The sequence below is a fragment of the Prosopis cineraria genome, unplaced genomic scaffold, assembly GCF_029017545.1.
Source record: "Prosopis cineraria cultivar Desert tree isolate PC_DT_omini unplaced genomic scaffold, ASM2901754v1 PC8, whole genome shotgun sequence".
Classification (NCBI taxonomy): domain Eukaryota; kingdom Viridiplantae; phylum Streptophyta; class Magnoliopsida; order Fabales; family Fabaceae; genus Prosopis; species Prosopis cineraria.
In genome coordinates, this window is record NW_026555339.1 from 29926126 (window position 1) to 29947195 (window position 21070).

At 28.8% G+C, this 21070-nt stretch overlaps 2 long non-coding RNA genes across 2 annotated transcripts; both read left to right on the forward strand.

Annotated features, from left to right (window-relative positions):
- Nucleotides 1-295: 295 nt before the first annotated feature.
- On the forward strand, nt 296-6630 carry LOC129317773 (uncharacterized). Its single transcript, XR_008595041.1, has 4 exons — nt 296-441; nt 1488-1525; nt 2239-2332; nt 6000-6630. It is a non-coding gene; the product is annotated as an uncharacterized LOC129317773 (long non-coding RNA).
- An 8799-nt stretch (nt 6631-15429) lies between these two features.
- LOC129317978 (uncharacterized) lies at nt 15430-16763 on the forward strand. The gene is made up of 3 exons (XR_008595128.1): nt 15430-15470; nt 15788-15863; nt 16700-16763. It is a non-coding gene; the product is annotated as an uncharacterized LOC129317978 (long non-coding RNA).
- Nucleotides 16764-21070: the final 4307 nt, after the last annotated feature.

Here is a 21070-nt window from a genome sequence, read left to right on the forward strand (position 1 = left end):
AAAAAAAATATATCAATAAACTAAACGCAATAAGACATTACAAGTGTGGAATATTTTAAGAAACTATTGGATGATGGAGAAGAGGAGTATAAAATATTTGAATAAACTAATTACAAAGGAATAAAATATTTCCTTATAATGAAGGTCAATACCAATAAGAAATGAATATAATATTTTATACTAAGGATATCAAGGTGCACAACATCGATCGCATTGATTTACTATAATTTTCTTGCCAAGGAAGATTATATAAATATCGCAACTTGTACAATAGAACCAAAACGACACTTGAGATCTGAATCACCTAACATATTTATCTCTCCACTTCTTGCTCTCTCTCTCTCTCTCCGCTGGGAATTTTCACTATAATGCTCCAGACTTCATTCCGTTTGAAAGCTAGAGTGGATCTGGTAGTTTTGTCAATGAAAAAGAGCGTTTAAGGTATTTATTTGCTACAAAATGTCTTCTTTTGAAATTTTCCCTGTGAATCTCTCTTTTCTTTATCTCTATCTTCTTTCGGGCTTCTTCCGGCGATTCCCCTTTCTTTTTTCAGATCTATTCTCTCAAACAGCCCAACTCACCAAGCCGGTCGCTTTTTCTGCTTTTTCTGATTCATTGATCAGTTTACCGACCTTTGACCGGTTCGATTACTGGCCAGTTTAATGGTCTTAACCAAACCGGACCGCTGCCCAGTTCCTTGTCTGATTAGTTTGACTGGCCGGTCATTGTGTTGTATTGGTCCTCTACACAGCTATTCTTCTTCTCCTAAAATTTGCTGTTTGTCACTCAATTATCGTTCTGCTTCTTCTCGAGCACACCACCCCTAGTAAATCTCTCTCCATTTTTGTGTTCTCTCTCTCTCTAACTCACTCTCTCTCATGTCTCTTTGTTATTGATTCTTGTTAGGCTCATCAGTGTCATATGCCACATCTCCAATCTCTTGGCTTCCAAACACTCACTCACGCGGTTTCAGGAACCCTTCTTTCTCTTCCTCCTAAAATATTCCTTCATAATTGATTTTCCATAAAATCATGACTATATTTTTGATTTTTTTTCTTGCTAGATAAATGTGAAGATCTATGTCATCTATGGGGTTTGGATTGAGTTCTCATTGATATAAAAGATTTGAAGTGCTTAAATCTTATTTGGAATGGTTGTTGCAAGATTTCATTTTGGTTTCCCATTAAAGTTACTTTATTAAATAAGGAAACTTTTCTTTTTACATGAATAAAATAAGAGAACTGAAATGTTATACAAAGTTAATTAATGGATAAAATATTGTACATTTTTGTATTATTATTATTGCGACGGACCATACTTAGCTTATTTATACAAGTTACTTCAAAAGCATCTTGTTCCCCTGATTGCTTTTGTTAATCAAATTTCACAAAAAAAAAATGAAAATGAAAAAATTAGATACAGTAATCAGTAATTTCACTATCGGTCTCATATTTGTTATCTTTCCTGAAGTTTCTTCTTTATCACAGTTTGTGTGCGGTGATATCTCCATGCATGTTCATGGCAGGTTGGCTTCTCCAATTTTCTTGCTTCCAAACAGTTGGCTAACTTGAATTGCATGCATACCATTTTGAGGCAAAGTGTGATCTTATTTCTGTAAAGCATCATTTTGTTAATTGGAAAATTACAAATAGATCATATATAAAGTACTTATTTTCAAATAAGTCCCATAAATTTGTAAATAATATACTCAAGTCCCATAGGACTTGGTTATATAAAATTAATTTATCATGTAAAATGACACCAATGCCCTTGGATTGACTCCCACCCTTTGATTGGCATTGACTGACTGGTGCCGGTTATTGACCTCACAAATTTACAAGTTAAACATCTTAATTTACAAATCTTAATACTGTAAGAGGTCGATTATAAATGTTAAAACTTTTACTTGTAAATATTGAATATTTACTTGATGCTTAACTTGTAAATTTTGAATTATTAATATTTTAATAAAAATATTTTTGACTTGTTAATGACCATCGGCCACCAATCAATAATAACTAGTGGTCAGTCAATGTTGATCAAGGAGATGGGAGTCATTTGCGTCATTTTACTTGGCCAATTAATTACAACCAAGTCATATGGGACTTGAGTATATTTTAAAAAATTTGTAGAACTTATTTGTAAATAAATTTCTTATATCAGACTTGTTTGTAGTTTGCCTTTTGTTAAATTTCAAACACTAATCTTATTTCAAATAACTTTTTATATTTATGGCAGATAGGCTTCAGTCATATTCCCATGTACTTCTTTGCTTCCAAATAGTTGAATTTCTTCAGGTCCAGAAATAAATTTAATTGCACGCCATTTTCAGGTAAAGTGATCGTTTTTCCTTGTGGCATTTATTAAATTATGAATTTTGATCTATGGCTATATGTATGGCTTTTGAATTTGAATTTTTTTTATTGGCGAGGTTAGTTTTAATAACTATGATCAAAATCAATTGAAATTTATAAAGTCTTTGAAAAATTGAAATTAATTCTTATCATCCAAAATTACAACTAAATTTTACGAGAATTGCTATTCCTATTATGTTTTAAAGGTTAGTAGTATATTTTTAAGAAAAATAATAACTTATTTTTGTTGTAAAGTAAACAAATTTTACAATTCTAAACAGTGTTATAATATATATATATGCAATGAATAATACTTTAAAATTCTAAAATAACACTGCTATCTCAAAGAAATATCAATAGTAATCATAATATGCAAATTTGGATTCGGTGAATGGTCTAAATCTACTTACTCAATGAATGTGGAACATTCTACAAGCCATTAAAAGACTCGCTCCACCCATGCTTACCATATATATATATATATATATATTTATATATAACCATGAGATCTCATATTTCAGGAACTAAAGGTTATTCAAACATACACATGCAAACCATGATCGAGAATTGATGTACTTTCATAAATCACTTAGTCCAAAATTCTCTTTTCATCAATTCATTCATAAACAACAACAGGTTTTAAGGTATACAAGCATGCTAACCAGGTTTTATTAATAAAAACATAAAAACCGACCTCAACACAGTTATTCAAGTATTACTCAACGCATGATTTTTAAGTGTGTATGTGAAAGATATAATCAAATTTACCTCACTCCTTAGCTTAACAAATATCAAACCTTGAATGCTCTCACATGCTAGCCATCTTTCGCAAATAATGTAAATATACATAATTTCTGACAATTCTCTCCAATTAAATATTAGAGGAGTCTATTCAAGCTAACTTTAGAAATTCAACATCCCAAATAAAATCTGACTTCTAGTATTAATTCACCTCTACCCAAGCCAAATTCCACCAATTCCTAATCGAACTAGTCCATTACAATCATAAATTACCCATCACATCACCTAATTTTTGAAGTTGTATGGTTCAATACGCAACATACCCATATGTGAAGTCCAATACTGAACTCCAAATCAATCAGATAGAAATTCAATTTAAACTTTAAACAAACTTAACTATACCATCAAAACACAATTTAATCAGTGGAAATTTATCATAATGGTACATCAACTCCCAAAGCTATAATATTCCATCCAGGGTTTCACTACAATTAACAATACCAATCAATGAAGTGCCACAACGCTGAATGTTAGAACAGTAAAACAACTCCTAACAATTCAATTAAACTCATTTCAATCAATAAAAAATTTAAATATTTCGAATTCCACCATCAACCCATCATTTTCATCACTAAACCCACAAAAATTGAAGATCGAAAGGTAGGAATCAAGTTAGGAAAGCTTAATTACCTTAAGGCACTACGAAAAAAAAAAAAAACTTTCAGTGGCAATTCTAAAAAGTAACCGCTGAAAATTAACAGTCTGTGGCGACAAAAAAAGTCACCGCTGAAAGGGTAACTATCTGCGGCGATAATAAATAGTTGCCGTCGATTGTCAAACTTTCAGCAGCAACAAGTATATGTCGTTGTCAAAGGTCTAAGTTTCAGCGGCGATATAGAAGTCATTGTTGAAAATTGACAATCAGCGGTGACTTTTTAGAGTCGTCACTAATTGTCAACATATTTTAAAATATATTATAATTTCTTAAAAAATAATATTATAATAAATATCTTATAAGTTTCAGTTGCGACATAAAAGTCACTGCTGAAAGTTGACAATCAGCGGCAACACCATAAAGTCACCACTGAAAACTGAAAGTAAGACTTTCAATGGCAACCTTTTGTGGACTTTTAGCGGCAAAATTAAATGTTGTCGTTGAAAGTTTTATTTTATATTTTCAACAATATTTTATATTTTTGTTTAATCTAATATTTAAATTTTTAAGACATTAATTTTATTGCATTATTGTAATTTTATAATAAATATATAAAATAACATAATGAGTTTTCATTTAATATATTTTATGGTTAAATTATAATTTTAAAATAATGAAATTATTTTAAGATAAGGTTAAGGTATTATTTAATACTAATAAGTCGGAGCAAAGAATTAAGCCAAACTATATTATTTTACATCACTTTTTATTATCAAGTAATGTTTGGTTTGATTCAATACAACTATTAAGGCCAATTTAGTTAATTGGTTTTGAGAACAGAAAGTGTTTTTAATGATGTTATTTTCTCTTTCCTTCATTTTCATATATTTAACTTTTTCTACCCACACCTATCAAGGGCTAGCTCACAACATGTAGATGGCTTCTTTTCCCAATTCTAAGCATAAGCTCAACATTTTTAATAAGGATTCAAACAATGAAATAAATTGTATTTTTTTATGAAAAATGACAATTGAGGATCCCTAAGATTATTAATTATAATTAGGGACCATGAATTATTAAAATATCAATAATGGCCATGATTTTTACTTGGAATTAAAAAAAATATGTGAGTTTACAAAATTAAACATGGAAAATAAAAGAAATGACACTACTGAAATTATTATGATGGATTGGGACTATTGTTAATTTTAGTTGAAAAAATTAGGATCCATGCTTGGGAATAGATTGTTTCCTAGTATAAAACTAAAATTTACTATTGTGAAACTTTCGAAAGGCACTTATAAATATATGATAGTCACTTAAAAATTTACCAAAAGTGAGGCAAACCACTTAAAAAATCAAGAAAGAACATATTGAAGTTATTATTATGAGTTGGTACTATTGTTATTCTCAATTGAAAAAATCAAGATCCCAAGTGTTATGCGTGAGACCCTTGAAATTACTATTATGGGTTAAGACTATTATTAATCCTATTTCTAAATATAGGTCATCATTTTCCTAACTGAGATTAGCAATAACTCCAACCCATAATAGTATAATTTAGGTACTCAAAGACAATTTTATAAACTCATATGTTTTTAATTTCAAGTAAGAACCATAGTCCATTATTGAGATTTCAATAATTTAACATTTAATTGTAATTAATAGTCTTATAAGATTTTTAATTGTCATTTTTCTTTTTTCCTTTTATTATTTGATGCTATCTTGCGACATAAATATAAAACAAAATTAGATAATATAGTGTATAATTTTCTTACAAAATTATAATTTAAAAATGAAAACTAATTAAAAAAGTAAAGTGTAATGTAAAAAAAACCCAATTACATTACTTAAGAATTATTGTTAATTAAAAGTAAAAATAAAATTTTAAATAAAACTAGCTGGAAAAATAAATAATTGTGAACTAATGTATAATTATCTACATTAAAATAATTATAAATATTATAATTATAAATATGAACATTAAAATAAATAATATAATAGCCTCAAGAAGTAAAAAAATTAAAATAAATAATGCAAATGATATTGTATCAACTATATTTATAGTTCACTTTAGACAAAATAAATAATATCATTTGCAATTTGAATAAATTAAAATAATTAAGTTGAAGTATTTAATGATAGTAATGAGATTTTATAATATTTAATATTTAATATATATGTGTGTGTGTTTGTATAGTTTAATAATATATATATATATATATATATATTTAATTGTGTAGTAATAGACTGTAGGTTCATTCCAGCACAGTGGCAAAATGGTGAGACACAAAAGAGGAGGTGAGGTGCGACACGTGGAGGGCTAAGGTGGCAACACGTGGTTGGTAAAACCAACATTACTTTTTAGCGGCGACAAAAAAGTTGCTGCTGATTGATAGTTTCTTCAGCGATAAATGTCACCGCTGATACTTAACATTTTGTCGCCATTGATATATGGTTTTCGTGGCAACTTTTGTTGCCACCTATTCTCAACTTTCAGTGATGACTATCTTTCTGTAGCGACAAATTTTCTTTTCCACGGCAACATTTGTTGCCGTCGATTCTCAACTAAATGTCACCACAGATAGAATTAGTGACAAGAACTTTTGCAGTGATATTGTGGCGACTTTTTATCACCGCTGAAAACTTTCAGTGATGACTTTTTAGCTTTCAACGATGACTTTTGTCGTCATTAAAAGTCAATTTTTTTGTAGTGAGGTTTGGAAGCTTTAAAAGCATCCCAAGCCCAAAATTTTTCAACCGTAATAGGGCTCTTTCGTCTTCACCACCCTTTCCTTTCTCCCTCTTTTCCTATTTTGTGATATACATTTATGCAGATTTTTACATGTTTATGGCGGATTTTATGGATTTTCTCCCAAATTCCTAGGCCCAATCAGCACAATACCCACTTTATTTGTTCCCAATTAACCATTTCCTGGTCACAATTAAGGCTACAAATTCATATTAAAAGTGATAAATCAAATTTGGGATGTTACAGGTTTTTTTTTTGAAGAAATTAGTTGTCACGTTGAAAATTTAATACTTAAGACAGAGAAGATTTAGTAGTCAAATCTGTTTGAATATTCATGTTCAATTCAGATTCTTAAACCTTTTTACTAATATATCTTATGACTTTTTTAGAAAAATTTAGTAGTCATACATTAGAAATTAAATCCCTTAGACAAAGCTGATTATGAAATTTTAGCTTTGAAAAGGAAACGATGGAGAAGAAAAGAAGAGAAAAAACTATTGGGAAAATTTTATTTTATTAGAGGGTGAATTAATGGAAAAATCACCTTTCATCCTCCATAACTTTATATAATATGTTTTAGTTTGGTCTCTTAATTTTATAAAATATCTTTTTAATCTCATAACCTTAGTACTGTACTGTTAGTCTCAAATGATGATTTTATGTCAATTATTGTTATGTTAAAAAAATCAACTTAATATTGAATATATAAAAATATTTTATCAATATTTGGAAGTTTAATTTCAGAAATAAAATTAATGATGTGAAGTTTACAGGACAAAAAATATATTTGTTAAAATTAAAATATCAAAATAAAATTATATATATATATGAAATTAAAAACTAAATATATACTTTTGTCTTGAATTAAGAGAATAATATATTTGTTCCAGAAAAAAAATAATGTTATTATAAAAGAAGATAAAGATATAACTAGTTATAATTATAACACAAGGAATTTTCATTTTATTAAAAAAATGAGTGATTTTTTTTTCTTTTTCTTTTTATACACTCTCGCTTTTTTTTCTTTTTGGTGCACGTAATTTCCTTTTTCTTATATACATGCATTCTCTACTTTCCAGTTTGCTGGCTCTGATTGGTTCGTACGTGTGTGGATTCTTCATTCTCCAAATTAAAAAACTATCAAAGGCATGACCGCATGATTCGACAGATCGTTGAAATCTCTCAACAAAGATTGGTACAAGTTTTTACAATGTATTTTTGCTGGGCACATATTCATCGCTATTCACTACTTGTCATCATATGCTATGTGGCCCAAAACGGGTGAAGAACAATATTAACGACGAAAAAAGTTATTATCAATTAAAATTAACGTGAGTGATATTCTTATTACTTAAACAAGTGATTAATAATTTGAACTCAAACTCCTGTATCTATACAATTTAATTAAAAAAGATTTATTCATTTTTTTTAAATTTTGGAGGAGATATTTTCTGTTATCGATGGAACACATTTCTTATACTTATAATTAAAATTTAACAAAACAACTTGTCATTTTCATGTTGAAGGTTGTATAATATTAATTACATAAAATTTAATTTTAACTTTAAATTATTATAATTACTTACCATGTATGCACACCACCGACATCTCTCTTCTGGCATTTGGATACTAATATTATATTACTTCTGGGTGTATTTATAAGAAACATCTTATGGTTGAAATTAAATAGATAGATCAGAAGAAATATTCTTTATTTAGTTACTTTTCTCAATTTTGTTTTGGATTTGCCGTCGTCTGGGCTTAAAAATAAATAGCTTTTTTTATTATTTTAGTTGAGTTGTGGAAAGTATTTTATTTTGTAGAGATTTAAAAAAACAGAAATTTTGTGTATCATCATTCATAAAAATAATTTATTATCTATTTTTAAATTTTATGATATTTTCTGGTATCTCTATATTTTTAAAAAAGTTTCACTCATCCACCCACATCTAATTATTTTTAAAAACTACTCAAAGAAGATTCTCAAAATAAACCTAAATATAATTTTTTCAGCTTCTGATTAATTTAAAAAATTTAAGCAACATGATAAAATTTTTCAAAAATAAGTGATTTTTCAATTGAAAAAAACTTCAACAAAAGCGTTCTAATTCTCCAATATGTATTCAGTTATTTTTCATCTGTGTTATATTTAGGGGTGATTTATTGTAATCAATCAAGCACATACACTTACAAAGTAGATAAATGATTTGCTTTAGTTCGTTCGTGTTTGAATTATTCATTTTAGTTTTTTCTTGGTTGATTTTTGGGAGGAATGACAAATAAAAAATCCCTCTGAAATAGAAAAATGATAATTTAGTCCTGCAAAATATGATAAACCTAATTGTCATTAAATTTTTTGATAAAATGATAGAAATACCTCTTAATTTAAGAAAGTAGAGAAAAATGGTGAGAGAAAGTTTTGTATATCTAAACTATTTTAGTCATTTACTAAACTAGACTTTTGAATTTCAAAATCAAAGTTGTGAATGAAAAAAAAATGGTAAGAGAAAATTGTGAATGCCTAAAGCTAGTTTAGTTATTTTCTGAATTAGAGTTGTGAATTTTAAAACTAAAGTTATGAATGAAAAAATTTGTTACACTTTTTTAAATTTAAAAAAAAAATTTTGTCATTTCATCAAAAGCATTAATGACAATTAGGTCCTTAAAACTTAGATGACATTATAACATTTCACAAGATCAAATTATCATTTTCCTATTTTGCAGGGATTTTTTTTCTCCCTTGATTTTTCATTAAAGTGAAAAAAGAAAACGGAGTAGGGGAAGCAAATATTTTTCTTTTTTGGCCAAAAAGGAGAGATTTTCCTATGAATACATCATTCAACAATAATAAAATCTTAGAAAATAATTTAGTAATTGATAGTATCTTGAACAGGATTGTTTCCAATATGAGGATAGTTGTTGATAACCAAAAAAAAATCTCTAAAAAAATGTTAGTACAAATTTTGATCGGGATGATTGGGATCAGGATAGCCTTATCCCATGGCCCATTCTAAAAATTGGCTAAAACTAGATTTAAGTCCTGTGTCTTGTCCCATACCAAAGGTGGTTCCGTCCCATTTTGGATTGGGATGGGACATGATTAGAAAATTCCAATAAAAGAAAGATGGTGGAAATAAAAGAAATGGAAACGTAAGATTTAATTAATCAACTAGACTATAACAATATCCAATCTTCAAATTCTAAGTAACCAAGCATTTTATTTTCACTTTTTTGCAATAAAAATCTATTTGGTAAGTATCACCATTCACCAACCTCCTCAAAATATAAAATAATGAGAATTTTGTAAATTTAACATAAAATATATTATCTTGTATATAAACTCAATAATCAATATATTACCTAAAATTACATGTACACTTGATAGAGAACTAATAGCAAACATAAATCCTATAAAGAGAGGAAAAAAAACCTAACATAACCATAGTAGACTAAAAACATAACTTTTTCAACACCATATTTATCAAATGATATAGGGTTAAACAGTATTTTTGTTCCTAAACTATTCACTTAGGAGCATTTGATATCCTAAACTTTTATACGGTGCAATTTTTTCCTTCAATTTTTGAAAATGTTGGATTGAGCACCCTCCCGTTAAAAAAGTTAACTTTGATAATTAGTTGACTTTAAAATTGAAGGAAGGGCGCTAATTAAAAAATTATAGAAAAGAGGACCCATAAAAGTACACAAAGTACCTTATAAGAAAATTAATATTAATTAAGTCCCTTAAATTTCTTATAAATAACAGCATATTAATGTTATTTCTTACCCACATAAAAGGCTAGAATATGATTTTGACCAACCATTATTTTAAGAACTTAGTCGGTATTAATTTTCTTATAGGGTACTCATTTGCAATTTTATGGGCCCTTTTATGTAATTTTTAGGCCTTGTTTTGTAATTTTTTTAGTCAACTAACGGTCAAAGTTAACTTTGTTAATAGTAGGTACTCAATGCACTATTTTTAAAAGTTGAAGTGAGAAACTACATCACATGAAAGTTTAGGACATCAAATTCTCCTGAGCAAATAATTTAGGGGCAAAAATAACTTTTAACCCAATTTTATAACTTTTTGAAACCCAAACAACACAAATAAACATCCACAAATCGCAAGTAATAAAATAGGGATAAAATACAAATCTTCTGCTAGATGTATTCAAAAAGATGTAATTGGTATCCTATAATGTTTTTAAAGGCACAATATTGTCTCGACATTTCTCAAAATCAAACAATTTTGCCCTAACTTGACGGTTTGATTGTGTTAACTGTTAACTTTTATTTTTGACCATTAAATGCCTAGATAGTTGGCCACATGGAGGTCCATGTGTGAAAGTGGGATTCATTTTAATGTTTTTTTATTCAATAAGTGTTTTGAAACCCAGACTACACTGTCTGATTGTTGACCATTCAATGAAATGGCTTAGTTCAACCATTTGAACCACTTGAGCATTTTGACCTAGACAGTTTTAAGAGAACCTATAAGGTCTCCCATACTAATCTCTAATTAACTCCAAAAATTAAGGTAATCAAAGATTAACACAAATATGATTACCAAGTTTGTAAAATTTGCAAGATAGGATCCTAAGTTTTCAGAGATTCTTCAACATGTCAAAATAGTAAGCGGAAGCATGGGAATCCAGAAAGTCTCAAAAGCATTTACATAAAAGTTGAAAACAATAAAATAGTGCAAAAACATAGACATGTGCCACAGCTTGTTATACGTGTGCCGTGGCACATTTGTTTTTGTGCCATGCACTGCAACGTGTTGCATAATTTTGTCAATATTGTTGTAGTCATATGATAGCAATTAGAGAGAACTTCCAACGAGCCCAATTTCTCTACTTGATGTTTGATTGAGGTAATCTAGATATCTATGAAGAGCTTTTTCCTAGCTCTAGCTATGGCACTAATTTTACAATTATATCATTTTCCAATCAAAGTTGGACACCCACTTTAAAACTTACTTCTTTTCAATCTTCTTGCCCAATTTGGGTGCCCAATTCACATTTCAAGTGCTAAGAGCCCAACTTACAACATAGACCATAGTCAATAGACCATAATAAACTTGTGTAACAACTACATAAAAAGTTTAACACATCAAATACATTTTTAATGCTCAACCCCTTAATCACCAAAAACAGAAAGGGAGCCTTAATTCACAAACCATCATATCATTCTACAGTAATCACCATTTTCACTCATTTCCTACTTGCAATAGTATTTTCGGCCATGTATTAGATTTCACAATTAATACACATACATCCTAGGGCTCAAAATACATAATTTAATTCAACAATCTAATAGTGCAAGTAAACCAATAACATGTATTTTTCTTATTGGCAATATCATGCAAAATTATACACATAATAATCAAAATGAAAATGAGGCTTACAGATAGGATGATAATCGTATGCCTCAGACTGTTTCCCTCAATCTTGTCCTAATAAGCTAGCTCCTGCAATATTAAAGAGAAAGGGGATGAATACAACCACTTAGTAACTAAAGTTTATCTAACTCATACTAATGCACGTCAATTAATCTAAATGCAAGTGGAAATTATTTTCATTCACAAGTCAATTTAACAAATTCAAGCATATATTTGCATTTTACATCATTACAAGCATATAATCATGAAATGAGAATATAGCAATATCTCATTTTCAGATTAATATAACACTAATTATATGTTTTCATCACAAGGGTTACAGCATAGACAATCATGTGCCCTTATTATCATAATATGCATGATCACACCTCCCTTATATCCTCTTTATGCCTCTGACACAAAATCATAGGCTACAACACTTTGCGATTATCTATGAAATAAGACTATATTAGCTATTCATGCGTGAGAGGCTACATCGCCAAGGTTGCCTAACTCAATTATGGGCCATATATTCCTGCAATTCTCACACTATAAGGTGTCATTCTTTCTCAACTAGCTTGCTCGTCGAAAAAGTGGAAAAGCTAATTAGGTTTGAGTCCCTCATCAAACAAGTGGGATAGTCCCTCATCGAACAAGTGGGATGATGAGTATAAACAAATCCAAGCAAACCATTGAGCTCTAATGGTAGTCTTACCATGTGAATTTTAACTCTGTACTCCTTTTCCTAGTGAACTCCCACCTCTTATGATCATGCAAAGCATATCGATGCAATATTTCACGACATGCAAATACTCAATGCTCAAGGCATGCATAATATCATCATTGTACTCAAGTAATGAATGTACATCACATAAAATTCACATAACCAAGTCATTGCACTCCACTTTATTTATCATCAGACTCCTCACTATACACATTTATTGAACTCCACAAGCATTACATCATTGAATTCCATAAAAGTTATTTCACATAAAATATGTTATTGAACTTCACAACTACTATTTCATTGAATTTTACACACATCAAGTTATTGAACTCCACAAAACATAATATTTGATTTTTAAATATTCCACGCCATACTTGCATTTCAATTAATTTCACACATTTCAATTGTAACCCTCCCCTTTTATCAACATGATATAAGGAGAGAATTAACATAATCACCACTCCCAAACCAAATCGTAATTCAAAAACTTTGTCTGCAAAAGCTTGAGACCCAGACTTGGTTTCCAAAAACATCATAATCACATAAAATTTAATACATAATAATCGTTGCACAATGAAAGACATTCTTGCATTCATCACATTCAATACATGCCATTCAAACAGAGATACATAGTCTGATAATAGGGCATGTGCCATGGCATGTGGTACAGAGCCACGAGCTGACCCTATCTGTACCATGCATCGTGGTGCACATTTGACAATATTTGCTGTTGTCATATGATAGTTCACGCAGGCCGAACTTCCGGCATGCACCATTTTTACATATGATGTCTGATTATAGTGATTTAAGCGTTCACACGAAGTTTATTTCATAAGCTAGTTAATGGGATATTTGGACACGATTTAACAGTCCAATCAAAATTTAAACACCCGGGTGCAAAAAATTACTTTTTCTAAAAATTAATTGCACTCAAACTCTCAAATCACTCACATTATGTCATTAAACCTTCTTAGGCCTTAAACTAAGTCTAAAAGGACCTTTCACACCTGATTGACCACATTTTATATCATATACACATACAAATTAAAATTTGGCCATTTAACAGCCCATTTTCACAAATATAAACTTTTCCAAAATATCACCACAATATAGTATTTGGGCAATAATCCATTTCATTTATCACACATTCACCACTAAAATATTCACAACATAATCACAACTAAATCTTAGGCTCTGTTATTCATTTCACCATATATTTCTACATAAGGGCTAAGATTTATACGATCACTACAAATCTCAACAATTTCAACAATTCACAACTTATAACCATCCAAAACATGCATGTAAATCTTATGGCAACTTATATTTACAATATTCATACTAGTTTGAGTTCATTACATAAAACTCTGAGATGTATGGCTTTATTAACACTAAGTTGGCTCTAAATCTTTCCATTTGCCTTAATCACTACTATGTCTTATAAAAAATATAACCATGGGGTAAGATAATAATCTCAGTAACAGAATAAATCTCTACTCCCAATTATCTCCTATAACTATAAGCAAGTATAACATAAATTACAATTAAACATAGCATGTAACATAACTTTCACTATAGTTCACTTCATTAAATCATATGCCACCACTTTCATAAGCATTTTCACAATAGTTAACCATTAATAGCATGATCACTATCATCCAAACCTCCAAGTTACCCCGACTCAAAACCATAGGCTTGCCTTAGACTAACACACACACTCATTGTTCCTAAGCTGACCTTCAATGGTAGAATCACCTAGCCAAAGGCATTATATCTCACTTTTGGACTATAGTTTCCCCCATTACATACAATGGGGTGTCGTTGGCTCCAACACCGCATCACAGATTGCATCACAGATGCTAAGGGGCCCAGATCTCCAATACTACAACTCAATAAGCGCTAAGTAGATAATGTCCAACACTGTATCTCAAAAGGTACTAAGGAGATACAATTCTCCAATACTGCACTTCATCGGGTACTAAGGAGAATAATGTCATATGATCTTTTACTACTTCTCTTTATAGGTGAATTTCCAACCTTATGATCATACTCTTATACAATCACCTCTTTACATACATACATACATGCATACATATATATATATATAGAAATATAGGTATATATATAACCCTTTGTAAAATTACAAAATTATGCAATTAATAAACCCAATTCTTTTAAAATCACTTTCATGCATTAAAACATTCATTTAACATGTACGCGCATTCTAAAACATTTCCATCTAATAATATTCATACTCTGAAACAGTTACAAGAGATAATAAACTAGAGAAAGTTATTTAGTTACCTCAACCCTTCTATCACAAGAAAGCTTAACTTCCCAAAGCTAACTTCTAGGGTTAATTTATTCTATCCAAAACTAACTTCCAGCAATTTCTAATCTAACAAGTCAATAGTAGAGTTAGGACCCTAAGTTATGGGGGTAATTTTCTTTTAAAAAAATTAATAGTTTTAAAAATAATTTAATAATTAAAACATAAATTATATAGATTTTTTATATTACTGGATTTTGAGGTAAAAATTTAGACTCAAGTTTAGAAAAATAATAAAATGGATTTAGTGTTGAAAATATTAAAGTATAAAATTGAAAATTTCATACACATTATATATAATTTTCCTAAGTGAGCGGAGAATGTGCCCACCCTAGGGTTCAGTCACTTTAACTTATTCGAATCATAAATTACCCATCACTCACCAAATTTTTCAAGTTACGGTTTGACACGCTTCAGTCTTCATCATCATCTTTTTTCCCTTCCCATTTTACCATCTTCGTCTTTTGGTACAGTTTTTGGATCTGCAACTTCAACAATCTGCGACTTCATTAGAGAGACACACAGCAAGGTATGGAGCTTCATTTCTCTTCATCAACACCAAATCCTTTGTTTCTCTCAGAAAATCTCTCATCTTTTTCGGCTTATTATTATTCTGTGCTTCGACCTGTTCACATGCATCAAAATTATTCGTTATATATGAAAAACAACAAATTAAACAGAGATCTAGACGACTTCAAATTCCTGTGGTCGAAGTAGCCAACATTAATGTATTTTATGCTTCTTGTAACGTTTTTGTCTGTTTTTTTTTAGAGTAATAGGTTTATTCTTTAATTACCGAATCTCTCTTAATTTATATAATTCATTTTCACTTTCATTTATTTGTAGAGATCATCTCCTCTGTAATCCCACTGCGTCCTTTACTCTATCTCCAGCATTGAGAAGGGATACCAACAACCGCAAGGTATGCTTTCTTTTAATTCCTTCAAATTACATGAGAACTAACAATAGCAAAAGCAATGCAGTCCCACATGTTTTTATTTAATGAAAAATGGTTTTTTTAATATATTAGTGGTATTTGTTGCCATTCATTTGAGATCAATTGTTTAGTATATCATAAGTTATGAATGCATACTATACTCTTTGTTTTTCTCAATCATTCACCATGGTTTCTTCCCTATCTCTGAGTAAATCTATCATCTTTTTCTGCTTATTTTTATTACTCTCTGGTTACCATTTAGCTTCTGCTTCGACCAAGTTTTATGAGAATGACTTTACATGCATCTAAATTATTCGTTATGAAGAACAAAACAGATCTAGTCATCTAGATGACTTCATATTCCCGTGGTCAAAGTAGCCACCATGAAAATATTGCGTGTTTCTGATAAAGTCTTTGTCTGTTTTTTTTTTTTTTTTTAATTTCGGTAATAGGTTTCTTTTTCTTTTAAAAAAACGTTATCCGTTTCTACATTCTCTTACTAAGGAGGGTATTGCGTCCATTTTCTTGAATTGTTTTTGAGAATAAATTTTGGATCTTTGTTTATTTTTCTTGAAACGAGACGGTTGATCTGGTCACCTTAACCATTGTTCAATTAGCTTGCTGAAATATTAATTAATTGATAAATGCATGGAGGTATTAATAGTGTGAAACACTAAGTCTTGATTTGGATGGGAGCGAAAGTAAGAAGAAAATAGGGAGTAGAAAAATAGCAAAACTATTAAACTATATTATTTTTGTTATGTTGTTAATTTTCAAATCTCTTAATTTATATAATTTTCTTCACTTTCATTTATATGCAGATATCATCAGATCTGTAATTCCAGTATTTCCTTGCTCTATCTCTACCCCCCAGCTACAAGAAGAGAGACCGCAAGGTATGATTTCTTTCAATCCCTCCAGATTACAATACAATTAATAAGTAAAGGCAATGCAGTAACTCCCCTCCCCTAAAAAGTGATTTTATTTTTCTTGCGTAAAAATTTTGTTGTCTAGTTTCTGTAGAAGGAATTAATGATAATTGTCTATTGTTTGTTTCTCTGCTGGAAATTTGGTCTGTTAAAAGAGTCTTTGTTTGTTGAAGAGACAGGCTTATTTTTACAGGACTAATAAATTTAAAAAATTAAATGACTTTTCTAAATTTAGATTGATATATTTTTATCATGAAAGATTAAATTAAAATTAAAAGTCGTAATATTTTAAGAACTAATTGAGTCATTAACAGCCTGCTTGTTTTCTATTTTCAAAAATTATTTTTTGTTTTTGAAAACAGAAAAATTTAAAAATTTATTTGGATAAGTGTTTTTCATTTAATTATTTTTAAAAATGTTTTCATTTTTTGTTTCTAAAAACAAAAAAATAGTAACAACTTTATGTTGTTTTAATTTAATTTTTCTTGTTTTTAAAACACATTACATTTTTCAGTTAAAAAAAACACATTACATTTTATTATTGAAAATTATAGTTATCTTGACCAATTTATATTATTAATCACTACCATTAACTGCTTATATCCATCACTATTAGTCCCTTTTTAATTTTAAAATTTTTTTTAATTAGCATAACCAAACAAATTCTTATTTTATTTTGTTTTGAAAATTTTTTTTGAAAACTGAATTATAAAACAGTTTTTAAAAACAAAAAATGAAAATAGAAACCAAACAGGCTCTAATTTATTGATTTCCATGCTGGATGTTATTGTGTCAATTTTTGGCATATATTAATATGTGTATTGCAAATGGTTTAAAGTAGCTATTTTTTTCCCCCTTCACAGAACATGAAGATAATGAATGCAAACACACTACCATTCCACTTTAATATATCAGTGGTATTTGTTGCCATTCATTCGAGATCCAATGTTTAACTTTTATAGCATACCTTAATAATAAACACTCATTATTGTGATGAGCATGGAATGAGAACGTGTTGTGAGGAGGAGGTCATGTAGCTTATTCTATCACGTTAACCACAATATCACATAACAAAATTGAACATCAATTAACCTGTCTTAACAAATTAGTAAAATAATTAATGTGAGTTCACGTATAAATTAATTTTCAAATATTCGTTTGTTAGAAAATATTTTTTCAATAAAATGAATAAAATGACATGGTACTGTGTTCCAGAATTTCTCAATTCTCTTCATATCTGTAATCAAACTTTCAACTTTTTTCCCAGAAAGTAATGAAAAGATAGAAAAGAAAAGAAAATTTCATAATGGGATGCAACTGTAACTGCATCATTACTGCAAGAATCGCACAAATAAAAAGTTAACGCGGCTGTCTGTTGTGTCACTTTCATCTGTATCCGCACGCCACTTACTTACATCTCGTACCATTTTATTTTTCCCCTGCCCATCACCCAGCATAACAATATGTGAACTCCAATATTAAACTCCAAATCAATCCTTCATAGAACTTCAACTTAACTTTAAACAAACTTAAATATTCCATCAAAACACATTTCAATCACTACTGGAATGGAATATTATAATCCTACATCAACTCCCAAACTCCATCTACGGTTTCACTACAATCCTCAATAAAGTGCCACAATTCAATATGTTAGAACACTAAATTAAAACAAGGGTTGAGGGTCAATTTTGTTCCTGAATTGTATATGAAAGGTAACAAATACTCATAAACTCAACTATGAGTCAATTTTGTCTCTTAATTTTAAACATTTTCTTTTTTATCATCTTGTCATTTTCTTGCCGTTAGTTAATCATTGGTGGGCCTCACATTATATTTTTAATATTTTATTATAAACTATTTGAGTTAAGGGGCAAAAATGACCTTGACTTGATAAAAAAATACTTAAAAATAGCGGGACCCATTGATGAACTGACTAAGGGCATTAAGTGCGTTAAGTTGAGGGATATGATTAACCAATAATTGAGTTTAAAGTCATTTGTAATATTTTATGTATAGTTTAAAGACAACAATAACCCTTAGCCCTCAAAACAACTGCTAACGATTCATTTAAACTCATTTCAATCAATAAAAAAATTTAAATACATCTTATGACTTTTTTAAAAAAATTTAGTAGTCACACATTAGAAATTAAATCAGTTAGACAAAGCTGATTGTGAAATTTTAGTTTCTAAAAGGAAATAATGGAAAAGAAAAGAACAGAAAAAAATGATTAGGAAAATATTATTTTATTAGAGGGTGAACTAATGGAAAATCACCTATCATCCTCTATAACTTTATATAACATGTTTTAATTTGATTTCTTAATTTTATAAAGGTATCTTTTTAGTCTTATAACTTTAGTACTATTAGTCTCAAAGGATGACTTTTCATGTCAATTATTCTTATTTTAAAAAAAATCAACTTAATATTTCAATATTTGAAAATATTTTATCAATATTTAAATTTTAATTCAAAAATAAAACTAATGGTATTGGGATTACAAGATAAAAATATATTTTTTAAATTAAAATATTAAAATGAAATTTTATGTAGAAAGAGAAAGATATAATTAGCTAGTTCTAATTATAACACAAGGAATTTGCTTTTTTCCCCCCTTTTTTATACACTTTCACTTTTTTATATACACGCAATTTCCTTTTTCTAACATATGTGCCCTCTCCTTTGTCTAGCTTGCTGACTCTGATCGGTTTGTACGTGTGTGAATTCTTCATTTTCCAAATAAAAAAACTATCAAAGGCATGATGACATGATTCAATAAATTGAATAAAGGTTGGTATAAGTTTTGACAGTGTTTGCTTTTTATTGGGCATATATACATCACTATTCACTACTTTCATGATGTGCTGTGTCTTTCAAACGTGTGTAAGACAATATTAACAAAAAAAAAAAACTTGTTATGAATTAAAATTAGAACAATTTCATTACTGACCCTAGACCAAGGATAATAAAAAAGAGAACCTTTAAAGTCTTAAATTTTATTACAAATCTAGGGTACTGAATTGAAATTAAAATTATTTGAAAAATGACAAGATTGTCCCTATTAAAAATCTCTTTCACAACTTATTTATATCCCCATTGTATGTTGTTTAATACTCTTCAAATAATAATTTATTGCCCTACTTCAATTGTTCATTATAATACTTCCACTTAAATAAATTTAAATGTTGTTTTTATGTTTGTATGTCTTGTTTGTGTCCCTAATGTATGTGATTTATGACTATTTAGATTGTTATTTATTGCCCTACTTCACAACACTTTCATTTGAATTGATTCTGAGTGTTGTTTTTATGTTAGAATGACTTGTTTGTATCCTTACTGTATGTTATTCATTACTCTTTAAACTGTTGTTTATTGCTTACTTTATTTGTTTATAACTTATGTATTTATAGTTTTGTTTTTTTTTTCTTGTTAAATTTCTTTTTCTTCCAATAGGGACAATCTTGTTATTTGTTAGAAAATTTTTATTTCAATTCAGTGCCATAAACTTGTAGTAAAGTTTCAGAAAAAGGATTCTTTTTCTTATTATCTTTGATCCAAAGGTCTTCAGTGAAATTGTTTCATTAAAATTGGCATCAGCGACATATTCTTGGAAAAGATTTACACATTTTTCTAAGAATTTCGTGGGAGATGTACTCTGTCGACGGAATTTACTGCTTATAATTATGATTAAAATTAATCCAAAAAAACTTGTTATTTTCATGTTGAAGATTGTAATATTAATTATATAAAATTTAATTTTCTACTGGTGTTATAAAGCACACTTGAAATTTGAATCACCTAGCATATTAACAACTAATTTATTAATCGCACACATTTTAGTTTTAATTTTAAATTATTAGAATTACGTGTCATGTATGCATACCATCACATCTCTCTTCACATTTGGATATTATGTGTACTAATATTATATTACTTCTGGGTGTATTTATAAGAAACAACTTATGGTTAAAATTAAATAAATAGATCAGAAGGAACTTTCTTCTATTTGGCTAAAAAATAAAATAATTTATTATATATTTAATTTTTGATTTTATGAAATCTTTGTATCATCATTCATAAAAATAGTTTATTATGTATTTTCAAATTTTTATGATATTTTTGGTATCTCTATATTTTTTAAAAGTTTCACTCATCCACCCACATCTAATTATTTTTAAGATAGCTTCTCAAAATAAACCTAAATGTATTTTTTTCAGCTTCTGATTATTTTAAAAAATTTAAGCAACATGCTGAAATTTT